This window comes from Pseudophryne corroboree, chromosome 6 (genome assembly GCF_028390025.1).
Source record: "Pseudophryne corroboree isolate aPseCor3 chromosome 6, aPseCor3.hap2, whole genome shotgun sequence".
NCBI classification, from domain to species: Eukaryota; Metazoa; Chordata; class Amphibia; order Anura; family Myobatrachidae; genus Pseudophryne; species Pseudophryne corroboree.
Window position 1 is genome coordinate 746,392,060 of NC_086449.1, and position 13,264 is coordinate 746,405,323.

Genomic DNA, 13,264 nt, shown 5'->3' on the forward strand with positions numbered 1-13,264 from the left:
TTGTAGACAAAAAAAAACAAAACTATGGGGTTGTTCTTGACCATCGATGGTGGGAAACCATCTGGTTCACCCACATCAATGGCAAAAGTATTCAACATCAGTCACAGACCATCAATGATTCTGAATTATCGATGGTTGATGGCCATCCCTACAGAACAGTGAGTGAGAGGGGCCTCCCAGCTTCCCACCTTACCTCGCACTATGGAACACTGCGGCTATCAATTGGTAAGGCAGAACAAAAATGGGACTGTTCAGCTTAGGGCAGACTAGATGGGGAAATTAGAGATGTGCACCGGAAATTTTTCTGGTTTTGTGTTTTGGTTTTGGATTCGGTTCAGTGGCCGTGTTTTGGATTCGGACGCGTTTTGGCAAAACCTCCCTGAAAGTTTTTTGTCGGATTCGGGTGTTTTTTTTACAAAAACCCCTCAAAAACAGCTTAAATCATAGAATTTGGGGGTCATTTTGATCCCATAGTATTATTAACCTCAATAACCACAATTTCCACTCATTTCCAGTCTATTCTGAACACCTCACACCTCACAATATTATTTTTAGTCCTAAAATTTGCACCGAGGTCGCTGGATGACTAAGCTAAGCGACCCAAGTGGCCGACACAAACACCTGGCCCATCTAGGAGTGGCACTGCAGTGTAAGACAGGATGGCAGTTTTAAAAAATAGTCCCCAAACAGCACATGATGCAAAGAAAAAAAGAGGTGCACCAAGGTCGCTGTGTGACTAAGCTAAGCCACCTAAGTGGCCGACACAAACACCTGGCCCATCTAGGATTGGCACTGCAGTGTCAGACAGGATGGCAGATTTAAAAAATAGTCCCCAAACAGCACATGATGCAAAGATAAATGAAAGAAAAAAGAGGTGCAAGATGGAATTGTCCTTGGGCCACACGACTGTGACTGAAATGACTGGTTGGTTTGGGCCCCCACCAAAAAAGAAGCAATCAATCACTCCTTGCACAAACTGGCTCTACAGAGGCAAGATGTCCACCTCCTCCTCCTCATCGTTCTGATTCCTCACCCCTTTCACTGTATACTTCCTCCTCCTCACAGATTATTAATTCGTACCCACTGGAATCCACCATCTCAGGTCCCTGTGTACTTTCTGGAGGCAATTGCTGCTGGTGAATGCCTCCACGGAGGAATTGATTATAATTCATTTTGATGAACATCATCTTCTCCACATTTTGTGGAAGTAACCTCGTACGCCGATTGCTGACAAGGTGACCGGCTGCACTAAACACTCTTTCGGAGTACACACTGGGGGGGGGGGGGGCAACTTGGGTAGAATAAAGCCAGTTTGTGCAAGGGCCTCCAAATTGCCTCTTTTTCCTGCCAGTATACGTACGGACTGTCTGACGTGCCTACTTGGATGCGGTCACCCATATAATCCTCCACCATTCTTTCAATGGTGACAGAATCATATGCAGTGACAGTAGACGACATGTCAGTAATCGTTGGCAGGTCCTTCAGTCCGGACCAGATGTCAGTACTCGCTCCAGATGGCCCTGCATCACCGCCAGCGGGTGGGCTCGGAATTCTTAGCCTTTTCCCCGCAGCCCCAGATGCGGGAGAATGTGAAGGAGGAGCTGTTGACAGGTCACGTTCCGCTTGACTTGACAATTTTCTCACCAGCAGGTCTTTGAACCTCTGCAGACTTGTATCTGCCGGAAAGAGAGATACAACGTAGGTTTTAAATCTAGGATCGAGCACGGTGGCCAAAATGTAGTGCTCTGATTTCAACAGATTGACCACCCATGAATCCTGGTTAAGCGAATGAAGGCCTCCATCCACAAGTCCCACATGCCTACTGGAATCGCTCCATTTTAGCTCCTCCTTCAATGTCTCCAGCTTCTTCTGCAAAAGCCTGATGAGGGGAATGACCTGACTCAGGCTGGCAGTGTCTGAACTGACTTCACGTGTGGCAAGTTCAAAGGGTTGCAGAACCTTGCACAACGTTGAAATCATTCTCCACGGCGCTTGAGTCAGGTGCATTCCCCCTCTTTTGCCTATATCGTAGGTAGCTTTATAGGCTTGAATGGCCTTTTGCTGCTCCTCCATCCTCTGAAGCATATAGAGGGTTGAATTCCACCTCGTTACCACCTCTTGCTTCAGATGATGGCGGGGCAGGTTCAGGAGTGTTTGCTGGTGATCCAGTCTTCGGCACGCGGTGGCTGAATGCCGAAAGTGGCCCGCAATTCTTCGGGCCACCGACAGCATCTCTTGCACGCCCCTGTCGTTTTTTAAATAATTCTGCACCACCAAATTCAATGTATGTGCAAAACATGGGACGTGCTGGAATTTGCCCACATGTAATGCACGCACAATATTGGTGGCGTTGTCCGATGTCACAAATCCCCAGGAGAGTCCAATTGGGGTAAGCCATTCTGCGATGATGTTCCTCGGTTTCCGTAAGAGGTTGTCAGCTGTGTGCCTCTTATGGAAAGCGGTGATACAAAGCGTAGCCTGCCTAGGAACGAGTTGGCATTTGCGAGATACTGCTACTGGTGCCGCCGCTGCTGTTCTTGCTGCGGGAGGCAATACATCTACCCAGTGGGCTGTCACAGTCATATAGTCCTGAGTCTGCCCTGCTCCACTTGTCCACATGTCCGTGGTTAAGTGGACATTGGGTACAACTGCATTTTTTAGGACACTGGTGACTCTTTTTCTGACGTCTGTGTACATTCTCGGTATCGCCTGCCTAGAGAAATGGAACCTAGATGGTATTTGGTACCGGGGATACACTACCTCAAGCAATTCTCTAAGTCCCTGTGAATTAATGCTGGATACCGGACACACGTTTAACACCACCGAAGCTGCCAAGACCTGAGTTATCCGCTTTGCAGCAGGATGACTGCTGTGATATTTCATCTTCCTCGCAAAGGACTGTTGGATAGTCAATTGCTTACTGGAAGTAGTACAAGTGGTCTTCCGACTTCCCCTCTGGGATGACGATCTACTCCCAGCAGCAACAACAGCAGCGCCAGCAGCAATAGGCGTTACACTCAAGGATGCATCGGAGGAATCCCAGGCAGGAGAGGACTCGTCAGACTTGACAGTGACATGGCCTGCAGGACTATTGGCTTTCATGTCTAAGGAGGAAATTGACACTGAGGGAGTTTGTGGTGTGGTTTACAGGAGCTTGGTTACAAGAGGAAGGGATTTAGTTGTCAGTGGACTGCTTCCGCTGTCACCCAAAGTTTTTGAACTTGTCAATGACTTCTGATGAATGCGGTCCAGGTGACGTATAAGGGAAGATGTTCCTAGGTGGTTAACGTCTTTACCCCTACTTATTACAGCTTGACAAAGGCAACACACGGCTTGACACCTGTTGTCCGCATTTCTGTTAAAATAATTCCACACCGAAGAGGTGATTTTTTTTGTAATTTGACCAGGCATGTCAATGGCCATATTCATCCCACGGACAACAGGTGTCTCCCCGGGTGCCTGACTTAAACAAACCACCTCACCATCAGAATCCTCCTGGTCAATTTCCTCCTCAGCGCCAGCAACACCCATATCCTCATCCTGGTGTACTTCAACAGTGACATCTTCAGTTTGACTATCAGGAACTGGACTGCGGGTGCTCCTTCCAGCACTTGCAGGTGGCATGCAAACGGTGGAAGGTGCCACCTCTTCCCGTCCAGTGTTGGGAAGGTCAGGCATCGCAACCAACACAATTGGACTCTCCTTGGGGATTTGTGATTTAGAAGAATGCAAAGTTCTTTGCTGTGCTTTTGCCAGCTTAAGTCTTTTCATTTTTCTAGCGAGAGGATGAGTGCTTCCATCCTCATGTGAAGCTGAATCACTAGCCATGAACATAGGACAGGGCCTCAGCCGTTCCTTGCCACTCCGTGACGTAAATGGCATATTGGCAAGTTTACGCTTCTCATCAGACGCTTTTAATTTTGATTTTTGGGTCATTTTACTGAACTTTAGTTTTTTGGATATTACATGCTCTCTACTATGACATTGGGCATGGGCATCGGCCTTGGCAGACGACGTTGATGGCATTTCATCGTCTCGGCCATGACTAGTGGCAGCAGCTTCAGCACGAGGTGGAAGTGGATCTTGATCTTTCCCTATTTTACCCTCCACATTTTTGTTCTCCATTTTTTAATGTGTGGAATTATATGGCAGTAATATATCAATAGCAATGGCCTACTGTACCGTACTGCTATATATTATATACTGGTGGTCAGCAAAATTATGCACTGTCCTCCTACTATATATACTGTGCACAACTAAAATGCACCACAGGTATGGATGGATAGTATACTTGACGACACAGAGGTAGGTAGAGCAGTGGCCTACTGTACCGTACTGCTATATATTATATACTGGTGGTCAGCAAAATTATGCACTGTACTCCTACTATATATACTGCGCACAACTAAAATGCACCACGGGTATGGATGGATAGTCTACTTGACGACACAGAGGTAGGTAGAGCAGTGGACTACTGTACCGTACTGCTATATATTATATACTGGTGGTCAGCAAAATTATGCACTGTACTCCTACTATATATACTGCGCACAACTAAAATGCACCACAGGTATGGATGGATAGTTTACTTGACGACACAGAGGTAGGTAGAGCAGTGGACTACTGTACCGTACTGCTATATATTATATACTGGTGGTCAGCAAAATTATGCACTGTACTCCTACTATATATACTGCGCACAACTAAAATGCACCACAGGTATGGATGGATAGTATACTTGACGACACAGAGGTAGGTAGAGCAGTGACCTACTGTACCGTACTGCTATATATTATATACTGGTGGTCAGCAAAATTATGCACTGTCCTCCTACTATATATGCTGCGCACAACTAAAATGCACCACAGGTATGGATGGATAGTATACTTGATGACACAGAGGTAGGTAGAGCAGTGGCCTACTGTACCGTACTGCTATATATTATATACTGGTGGTCAGCAAAATTCTGCACTGTCCTCCTATTATATATACTTCGCACAACAAGTAAAATGCACCACATGTATGGATGCATAGTATACTTGACGACACAGAGGTAGGTAGAGCAGTGGACTACTGTACTGAACTGCTTTATATTATATACTGGTGGTCAGCAAAATTATGCACTGTACTCCTACTATATATACTGCGCACAACTAAAATGCACCACAGGTATGGATAGATAGTATACTTGACGACACAGAGGTAGGTAGAGCAGTGGACTACTATACCGTACTGCTATATATTATATACTGGTGGTCAGGAAAATTATGCACTGTACTCCTACAATATATACTGCGCACAACTAAAATGCACCACAGGTATGGATGGATAGTATACTTGATGACACAGAGGTAGGTAGAGCAGTGGACTACTGTACCATACTGCTATATATTATATACTGGTGGTCAGCAAAATTATGCACTGTACTCCTACTATATATACTGCGCACAACTAAAATGCACCACAGGTGTGGATGGATATTATTCTTGACGACACAGAGGTAGATAGAGCAGTGGCCTACTGTACCGTACTGCTATATATTATATACTGGTGGTCAGCAAAATTGTGCACTGTACTCCTACTATATATACTGCGCACAACTAAAATGCACCACAGGTATGGATGGATAGTAAACTTGACGACACAGAGGTAGGTAGAGCAGTGGACTACTGTACCGTACTGCTATATATTATATACTGTTGGTCAGCAAAATTATGCACTGTCTTCCTACTTTATATACTGCGCACAACTAAAATGCACCACAGGTATGGATGTATAGTATACTTGATGACACAGAGGTAGGTAGAGCAGTGGACTACTGTACCGTACTGCTATATATTATATACTGGTGGTCAGCAAAATTATGCACTGTACTCCTACTATATATACTGCGCACAACTAAAATGCACCACATGTATGGATGCATAGTATTCTTGACGACACAGAGGTAGGTAGAGCAGTGGCCTACTGTACCGTACTGCTATATATTATACTGGTGGTCAGCAAAATTATGCACTGTCCTCCTACTATATATACTGCGCACAACAACTAAAATGCACCACATGTATGGATTGATAGTATACTTGACGACACAGAGGTAGGTAGAGCAGTGGCCTACTCTACCGTACTGCTATATATTATATACTGGTGGTCAGCAAAATTATGCACTGTACTCCTACTATATATACTGCGCACAACTAAAATGCACCACAGGTATGGATGGATAGTATACTTGACGACACAGAGGTAGGTAGAGCAGTGACCTACTGTACTGCTATATATTATATACTGGTGGTCAGCAAAATTATGCACTGTCCTCCTACTATATATGCTGCGCACAACTAAAATGCACCACAGGTATGGATGGATAGTATACTTGACGACACAGAGGTAGGTAGAGCAGTGGACTACTGTACCGTACTGCTGTATATTATATACTGTTGGTCAGCAAAATTATGCACTGTCTCCCTACTTTATATACTGTGCACAACTAAAATGCACCACAGGCATGGATGGATAGTATACTTGACGACACAGAGGTAGGTAGAGCAGTGGCCTACTGTACCGTACTGCTATATATTATATACTGGTGGTCAGCAAAATTCTGCACTGTTCTCCAATTATGTATACTACGCACAACAACTAAAATGCATCACAGGTATGGATGCATAGTATACTTGACGACACAGAGGTAGGTAGAGCAGTGGACAACTCTACCGTACTGCTATATATTATATACTGGTGGTCAGCAAAATTATGCACTGTACTCCTACTATTGATACTGCGCACAACTAAAATGCACCACTGGTGTGGATGGATAGTATACTTGACGACACAGAGGTAGGTAGAGCAGTGGACTACTGTACCGTACTGCTATATATTATATACTGGTGGTCAGCAATATTATGCACTGTACTCCTACTATATAAATTGCGCACAACTAAAATGCACCACAGGTATGGATGGATAGTATAATTGACGACACAGAGGTAGGTAGAGCAGTGGACTACTGTACCGTACTGCTATATATTATATACTGGTGGTCAGCAAAATTATGCACTGTACTCCTACTATATATACTGCGCACAACTAAAATGCACCACATGTATGGATGGATAGTATTCTTGACGACACAGAGGTAGGTAGAGCAGTGGCCTACTGTACCGTACTGCTATATATTATACTGGTGGTTAGCAAAATTATGCACTGTCCTCCTACTATATATACTGCGCACAACAACTAAAATGCACCACAGGTATGGATTTATAGTATACTTGACGACACAGAGGTAGGTAGAGCAGTGGCCTACTGTACCGTACTGCTATATATTATATACTGGTGGTCAGCAGAATTCTGCACTGTCCTCCTACTATATATACTTCGCACAACAAGTAAAATGCACCACAGGTATGGATGCATAGTATACTTGACGACACAGAGGTAGGTAGAGCAGTGGACTACTGTACCGTACTGCTTTATATTATATACTGGTGGTCAGCAAAATTATGCACTGTACTCCTACTATATATATTGCGCACTACTAAAATGCACCACAGGTATGGATGGATAGTATACTTGACGACACAGAGGTAGGTAGAGCAGTGGACTACTATACCGTACTGCTATATATTATATACTGGTGGTCAGCAAAATTGTGCACTGTACTCCTACTATACATACTGCGCACAACTAAAATGCACCACAGGTATGGATGGATAGTATACTTGACGACACAGAGGTAGGTAGAGCAGTGGACTACTGTACCATACTGCTATATATTATATACTGGTGGTCAGCAAAATTATGCACTGTTCTCCTACTATATATACTGCGCACAACTAAAATGCACCACAGGTGTGGATGGATAGTATTCCTGACGACACAGAGGTAGGTAGAGCAGTGGCCTACTGTACCGTACTGCTATATATTATATACTGGTGGTCAGCAAAATTGTGCACTGTACTCCTACTATATATACTGCGCACAACTAAAATGCACCACAGGTATGGATGGATAGTATACTTGACGACACAGAGGTAGGTAGAGCAGTGGACTACTGTACCGTACTGCTATATATTATATACTGGAGGCCAGCAAAATTGTGCACTGTCCTTCTACTATATATACTGCGCACAACTAAAATGCACCACAGGTATGGATGGATAGTATACTTGATGACACAGAGGTAGGTAGAGCAGTGGACTACTGTACCGTACTGCTATATATTATATACTGGTGGCCAGCAAAATTGTGCACTGTCCTTCTACTATATATACTGCGCACAACTAAAATGCACCACAGGTATGGATGGATAGTATACTTGATGACACAGAGGTGGGTAGAGCAGTGGACAACTCTACCGTACTGCTATATATTATATACTGGTGGTCAGCAAAATTATGCACTGTACTCCTACTATATATACTGCGCACAACTAAAATGCACCACAGGTATGGATGGATAGTATACTTGACGACTCAGAGGTAGGTAGAGCAGTGGACTACTGTACCGTACTGCTATATATTATATACTGGTGGTCAGCAATATTATTCACTGTACTCCTACTATATATACTGTGCACAACTAAAATGCACCACAGGTATGTATGGAGAGTATACTTGATGACACAGAGGTAGGTAGAGCAGTGGACTACTGTACCGTACTGATATATATTATATACTGGTGGTCAGTAAAATTATGCACTGTACTCCTACTATATATACTGCGCACAACTAAAATGCACCACAGGTATGGATGGATAGTATAATTAACAACACAGAGGTAGGTAGAGTAGTGGACTACTGTACCATACTGCTATATATTATATACTGGTGGTCAGCAATATTATGCACTGTACTCCTACTATATATACTGCACACAACTAAAATGCACCACAGGTGTGGATGGATAGTATACTTGACGACATAGAGGTAGGTAGAGCAGTGGACTACTGTACCGTACTGATATATATTATATACTGGTGGTCAGCAGAATTCTGCACTGTCCTCCTACTATATATACTGCGCACAACAACTAAAATGCACCACAGGTATGGATGGATAGTATAATTAACGACACAGAGGTAGGTAGAGTAGTGGACTACTGTACCATACTGCTATATATTATATACTGGTGGTCAGCAATATTATGCACTGTACTCCTACTATATATACTGCGCACAACTAAAATGCACCACAGGTGTGGATGGATAGTATACTTGACGACATAGAGGTAGGTAGAGCAGTGGACTACTGTACCGTACTGCTATATATTATATACTGGTGGTCAGCAAAAGGATGCACTGTACTCCTACTATATATACTGCGCACAACAACTAAAATGCACCACAGGTATGGATGGATAGTATACTTGATGACACAGAGGTAGGTAGAGCAGTGGCCTACTGTACCGTACTGCTATATATTATATACTGGTGGTCAGCAGAATTCTGCACTGTCCTCCACTATATATTCTTCGCACAACAAGTAAAATGCACCACAGGTATGGATGCATAGTATCCTTGACGACACAGAGGTAGGTAGAGCAGTGGACTACTGTACCGTACTGCTTTATATTATATACTGGTGGTCAGCAAAATTATGCACTGTACTCCTACTATATATATTGCGCACTACTAAAATGCACCACAGGTATGGATGGATAGTATACTTGACGACACAGAGGTAGGTAGAGCAGTGGACTACTATACCGTACTGCTATATATTATATACTGGTGGTCAGCAAAATTATGTACTGTACTCCTACTATATATACTGCGCACAACTAAAATGCACCACAGGTGTGGATGGATAGTATTCTTGACGACACAGAGGTAGGTAGAGCAGTGGCCTACTGTACCGTACTGCTATATATTATATACTGGTGGTCAGCAAAATTGTGCACTGTACTCCTACTATATATACTGCGCACAACTAAAATGCACCACAGGTATGGATGGATAGTATACTTGACGACACAGAGGTAGGTAGAGCAGTGGACTACTGTACCGTACTGCTTTATATTATATACTGGTGGTCAGCAAAATGATGCACTGTACTCCTACTAAATATACTGCGCACAACTAAAATGCACCACAGGTATGGATAGATAGTATACTTGACGACACAGAGGTAGGTAGAGCAGTGGACTACTATACCGTACTGCTATATATTATATACTGGTTTTCTGGAAAATTATGCACTGTACTCCTACTATATATACTGCGCACAACTAAAATGCACCACAGGTATGGATGGATAGTATACTTGACGACACAGAGGTAGGTAGAGCAGTGGACTACTGTACCATACTGCTATATATTATATACTGGTGGTCAGCAAAATTATGCACTGTACTCCTACTATATATACTGCGCACAACTAAAATGCACCACAGGTGTGGATGGATATTTTTCTTGACGACACAGAGGTAGGTAGAGCAGTGGCCTACTGTACCGTACTGCTATATATTATATACTGGTGGTCAGCAAAATTATGCACTGTCCTCCTACTATATATGCTGCGCACAACTAAAATGCACCACAGGTATGGATGGATAGTATACTTGATGACACAGAGGTAGGTAGAGCAGTGGCCTACTGAACCGTACTGCTAAATATTATATACTGGTGGTCAGCAAAATTCTGCACTGTCCTCCTACTATATATACTTCGCACAACAAGTAAAATGCACCACAGGTATGGATGCATAGTATACTTGACGACACAGAGGTAGGTAGAGCAGTGGACTACTGTACCGTACTGCTTTATATTATATACTGGTGGTCAGCAAAATTATGCACTGTACTCCTACTATATATATTGCGCACTACTAAAATGCACCACAGGTATGGATGGATAGTATACTTGACGACACAGAGGTAGGTAGAGCAGTGGACTACTATACCGTACTGCTATATATTATATACTGGTGGTCAGCAAAATTGTGCACTGTACTCCTACTATACATACTGCGCACAACTAAAATGCACCACAGGTATGGATGGATAGTATACTTGACGACACAGAGGTAGGTAGAGCAGTGGACTACTGTACCATACTGCTATATATTATATACTGGTGGTCAGCAAAATTATGCACTGTTCTCCTACTATATATACTGCGCACAACTAAAATGCACCACAGGTGTGGATGGATAGTATTCCTGACGACACAGAGGTAGGTAGAGCAGTGGCCTACTGTACCGTACTGCTATATATTATATACTGGTGGTCAGCAAAATTGTGCACTGTACTCCTACTATATATACTGCGCACAACTAAAATGCACCACAGGTATGGATGGATAGTATACTTGACGACACAGAGGTAGGTAGAGCAGTGGACTACTGTACCGTACTGCTATATATTATATACTGGAGGCCAGCAAAATTGTGCACTGTCCTTCTACTATATATACTGCGCACAACTAAAATGCACCACAGGTATGGATGGATAGTATACTTGATGACACAGAGGTAGGTAGAGCAGTGGACTACTGTACCGTACTGCTATATATTATATACTGGTGGCCAGCAAAATTGTGCACTGTCCTTCTACTATATATACTGCGCACAACTAAAATGCACCACAGGTATGGATGGATAGTATACTTGATGACACAGAGGTGGGTAGAGCAGTGGACAACTCTACCGTACTGCTATATATTATATACTGGTGGTCAGCAAAATTATGCACTGTACTCCTACTATATATACTGCGCACAACTAAAATGCACCACAGGTATGGATGGATAGTATACTTGACGACTCAGAGGTAGGTAGAGCAGTGGACTACTGTACCGTACTGCTATATATTATATACTGGTGGTCAGCAATATTATTCACTGTACTCCTACTATATATACTGTGCACAACTAAAATGCACCACAGGTATGTATGGAGAGTATACTTGATGACACAGAGGTAGGTAGAGCAGTGGACTACTGTACCGTACTGATATATATTATATACTGGTGGTCAGTAAAATTATGCACTGTACTCCTACTATATATACTGCGCACAACTAAAATGCACCACAGGTATGGATGGATAGTATAATTAACAACACAGAGGTAGGTAGAGTAGTGGACTACTGTACCATACTGCTATATATTATATACTGGTGGTCAGCAATATTATGCACTGTACTCCTACTATATATACTGCACACAACTAAAATGCACCACAGGTGTGGATGGATAGTATACTTGACGACATAGAGGTAGGTAGAGCAGTGGACTACTGTACCGTACTGATATATATTATATACTGGTGGTCAGCAGAATTCTGCACTGTCCTCCTACTATATATACTGCGCACAACAACTAAAATGCACCACAGGTATGGATGGATAGTATAATTAACGACACAGAGGTAGGTAGAGTAGTGGACTACTGTACCATACTGCTATATATTATATACTGGTGGTCAGCAATATTATGCACTGTACTCCTACTATATATACTGCGCACAACTAAAATGCACCACAGGTGTGGATGGATAGTATACTTGACGACATAGAGGTAGGTAGAGCAGTGGACTACTGTACCGTACTGCTATATATTATAAACTGGTGGTCAGCAAAAGGATGCACTGTACTCCTACTATATATACTGCGCACAACAACTAAAATGCACCACAGGTATGGATGGATAGTATACTTGATGACACAGAGGTAGGTAGAGCAGTGGCCTACTGTACCGTACTGCTATATATTATATACTGGTGGTCAGCAGAATTCTGCACTGTCCTCCACTATATATACTTCGCACAACAAGTAAAATGCACCACAGGTATGGATGCATAGTATCCTTGACGACACAGAGGTAGGTAGAGCAGTGGACTACTGTACCGTACTGCTTTATATTATATACTGGTGGTCAGCAAAATTATGCACTGTACTCCTACTATATATATTGCGCACTACTAAAATGCACCACAGGTATGGATGGATAGTATACTTGATGACACAGAGGTAGGTAGAGCAGTGGACTACTATACCGTACTGCTATATATTATATACTGGTGGTCAGCAAAATTATGTACTGTACTCCTACTATATATACTGCGCACAACTAAAATGCACCACAGGTATGGATGGATAGTATACTTGACGACACAGAGGTAGGTAGAGCAGTTGACTACTGTACCATACTGCTATATATTATATATTGGTGGTCAGCAAAATGATGCACTGTACACCTACTATATATACTGCGCACAACTAAAATGCACCACAGGTGTGGATGGATAGTATTCTTGACGAC